The sequence below is a fragment of the Propithecus coquereli genome, unplaced genomic scaffold (genome assembly GCF_000956105.1).
Source record: "Propithecus coquereli isolate 6110/MARCELLA unplaced genomic scaffold, Pcoq_1.0 Scaffold219, whole genome shotgun sequence".
NCBI classification, from domain to species: Eukaryota; Metazoa; Chordata; class Mammalia; order Primates; family Indriidae; genus Propithecus; species Propithecus coquereli.
In genome coordinates, this window is record NW_012147078.1 from 2,529,717 (window position 1) to 2,534,045 (window position 4,329).

Genomic DNA, 4,329 nt, shown 5'->3' on the forward strand with positions numbered 1-4,329 from the left:
TAAATACTTAGATCAGTGAATTTTTATTTTAAACATTCAATAAATGTTGTCTGGTTTTATTATTGTTTAACTAGTCAAACTTACTATTAGCTGTCAATTATGACTAACTTTGGTTGTTTATATATTGAAGTACTTCCATCTCATAAAAAATTACTTGCTTCTGATCTACGCCTTGGAAACAAGATAATTGTTTTTACAAACATATTAAATATGAGTACATAGTTTCAGATTAATAACCAAAATTGAAGTAGAGTTTTTTCTGGTTGCCTTCCTGTTACCACTTGCTTTTACAGTACATCTTTTTCTGAGTTATTGTTTACATAGCCTATTCAAAATTAAACTAGTTAATTCCCCCAACATCTTCCCTTTGATGCAAAATCTTAGACAAAAGCATCACTAGATTTCTTACTCTTCTAACTCAAAATAGAGAATTTATCTTCAACTTCTCTTTGCCCCTCAAAACGATATGTAATCTGTTACCAATGGTGTCAATTTCAACTTCAAATTCCATACTTTTAGATTCATTCCTGCATCTACTCCCATAGTTCAGGCATTAATTTCTATAGGTTGGAATATGGAAATAGCCATCTAACCTGTTTATTATTTATATCCCTTCTCTAAAGTGAGCATTTGTGTGTGAGCACGCATGTATCTGCCTGTTTGTATGTGCATGAGACTAAAGAGAAACAACATAGACATATTCCCCAAACTCATGCATGATGTACTTATAAAGATGGCAGCACTTGCTGCCTCTCACCTCTAATGTTCTGCAATGGCTGCCATTCCTGGGTTTGCAAAAACCTAAGAGTGAGTAACTGTGATAACACAATAAACATAATGAAAATCACCTCTCACTCTTTTCAACTTTTATTTCAAGTGATTTTCCAGCCCGTAGGATCAGTCAGTTTCTAGCTACAAGCCTGGGTCAAGTTTTAGAGGAGAGAAAACCCTTCCTTCTTTTTAGATATTAGATTCTTATAACTCTTTCCTATGTTAAAATTATATTACCTATAATGACAATGTTCTAGAATTTCTGTAGTTGAGCAACGATTTGGATAAAATAGGCTTTTATGACAAGAATACACATTAAGAAGAATTTTCAATATTATTTCTGAGTTGAAAGCAATGAGACAGAGATGATAAGTTCCAAGTGATAAGGAGAATACATTTCAAAAATCTATCTCTGTATCATTTATACATTAACTACATATGTATACATGTCATTTGTGTATATATGTGTGTGTGTATACATACACATGCACACTCATATAATAGTATGAAACACCTGTTTCTCTTAGAAATTTGGTTCCTTCCCAACTCCCTCTGGCAGAGTGGTAGATTTTAATAAGATAGTCATCATATTATATCATGAAAGACCACTGGCATGAGCAAGATGAATCTCACTGTCCTTGGGTAGTCACTCTAAGGAATGTGATGATCCATACTTATCTATCCAAACTGGCTGTAACAGGATGTAAGATGATCTTGTAAGGGTGGAAGATTAGTAAATGTAGCAGGAAAGAAGGTCCAGGGAAGAGGAATTTCAGGGGCCCCATGTGAGGCTCTCTCTATGTGTTCAAAATGGTATATTTCATCATTTTCTGAACTTTCTTACAGCTAGCTATTTTCTTTTCTTGATTTTGACACTTTTAAGTAGAATGAATGTCTTTGGCAATTGCACCCAAAAATCTTTAGACAAAAGAGTCAAGAGGGCTATATTTTGTCATTAAGGACTTCTCTGTAATGTTAAGAGAAAATAAAAGTGCTGGGGCTTCAGGAAATGGGCTTGTGCTCCAGAATCAAGGCAGCTGGGCCACTGGACCCAACAGTATCAATTCATGAATGTTCTCCAAAGGTGCTCCAACAAGCCACCTGGCAACGCAAAGCCTTACCCTTGGAACTGGGGATTACAACTAAGTCTAAGAACAAAGATGAGTGTCCTTGTTAGTGTGAAAGACTCAGCTAAGATGGAAAGGCCACTCTCCCATTTCAAACACACAGAATTGACAGGGGAAAAGAAATGCCACTATTGTGCCAGGAAAACACTACACATAAAATCATTTGATCAATTTTCATTAAACATTTTTTTTTAAATTTCAGTTGAAACAAAAAGTTAACTCCAAGTTAGAGCAGTGTGTGAGAATTGAAGCCAATGGCACACTGAAGCTGATAGTAATCTAACTACAATCTCAATGTTTACAGGTGGATGGGAGTTCTAAAAGCAGCCCTATGTGTTCAGGGAGCTTATATAGAGCTCCCTGCTCAAAGCTGCCAACAGGGAAATGTTGTGGATCTAGAAAACTCTGTGATTGAGTTTGGAAATATATTACAGAAGAATGCCACCTGCCTACGCCATAAGAGGAAAACCCTCTTGCTAGAAATCTAAACCACATGACTATGCTGTTGTGATAAAGGGTTCGAGTGATAAATTCTTGTAAGTCATAGATCTTTGTGCCCTAGCTCACACGTTTTTGGCCCCCGCTTGTACTACCAGGGCTGTTGTGTCAGTCGTGACAAGTGTAACCTGATTGTTACAGTAGCCTCAGCTATATTATACACCACTTGCTTTCTGCTCTGGGATTTGTCTATATGGGACACCTGTGAAAACCTACTCACACATTGTGACTCATTCATAGACCTGGAAATTCAAGGGAAATAACATCATTAGGGATAACAATTGGCCAAGTAAGAGAAAAAGTTAATGTATAAATATTATTCTATTGTGTTTCTTATAAGCGCAGTTGAAAGATTTAGCAAACAAAAATATTGGATACCATGTTAAATTAGAATTTCAGATGAAAATGAAATTTTATTATAATTATACAGGCAGTCTCTGGTTACAGACAACCCAATTTATGGAGTTCCATACTTACAAATGGGCTCCCAAGGCTCCCCATAAAAATAATTTTTAATTAATAATTTGGGTGCTAGTTTCTTCCAAGCATGTACACAAACCCACATGCATAAATAGTTTATTGGTGCAGCATCTTTTTGCTAGTGGCTAGTCTCACTGTTTATAAGGTCAGTTACACACATCATCACTTTCGTCTTAACTTTTTATTCAATTTTGTGAGTCTCTGTTTACCTTTATGACCATGCCTCCAAAGTAAAGTCCACTGCAAGTCCAGGTCAGCCTGCAGCAAAGAGAAAGGTGATTACAATGGAAAAAAAAGTACAAATAATTAAGTGTTTGGAGAAAGGCCAGACACCACCATTCATTGGGAAAGCATTAGGCTTCAGTTGCTGTATTATTGTAACAATTATAAAGGTTAAAGTGCAAATAATGGAACATGTGAAAGGCAGTGCCCCAATGAAAGCATCAATTATTACTAAGCACCATAGTGGATTAATTATTAAAATGGAAAGATAATTATTGATTTGGTTAGAAGATCAAAATAAGCATAACATGCCTATTAGCCTAGGAATTAAAAAAGAACAATAATTTTGGTAGCTTATCATTACAGTACGGGGTATGATTATTATTATTATAGTACTACACTGTATTGTTATTAACACACATGAGCCACTATGGTATCGTTATTTTTATTGTTACCATATATGTGCTGTTCATCAGAGATCTGAGTTGCATACACATCTGACCTAAAGACGTTCTCAGGAATGTATCTTGTCTGTAACTCAGGGACCACCTGTATTCCATGCGATCTTTCACATCTACTTTATTACTTATTACTTCAGATATTGTTTATCTGAAGGTCAAACTTAAATGGTGTATCTTCCAACCCTACTTGAGAGAGCATTTCTACGACACATTCTAAATCAATCCTCAGTATGTTTCCAATGAGGCAAAGTCCTAGCTGCCCACAGCTGGATATAACACATCTTTTAATTGGTTTATCTCCTTTCTTGTTTCATGTTGGTCAGTTCTTTATTTCTTCTGTTACTAGGGATCAGTTCTCAAAACAAAGTCACAACCCACAGAGATTCTTTTCTTTAAGAGAGAAAAGTAAAAGTAAAAAGTAATCATAGAAGGCCCAGCCACAGGAAAGTATTCTGGAACTAGATCACTCATTGGGAAGCAGCAGTTAGGGTCTCCTTGCTGGTGGGGAGTGGATTGGTGATAATCCTTAGCATGAAGTGGCAGTAGAGCTATTAAGATTTTTTACATTTGATGAATTGGGATGAGGTACCCATGGAAAGTGAAGTCTTGAGTTATGTAGTATTTCTCCAAAAACTGCATAAAAGGTAATTTTTTTAATGGATTATAAACCTTGAAATTAAAAAAACAAAATATAGGCCCAAATTGTAAAGAATATTGTAAAGGATGGTTATGTCTTTATATCTGCAATTGTTTTTGTTGCTGTTTATGAT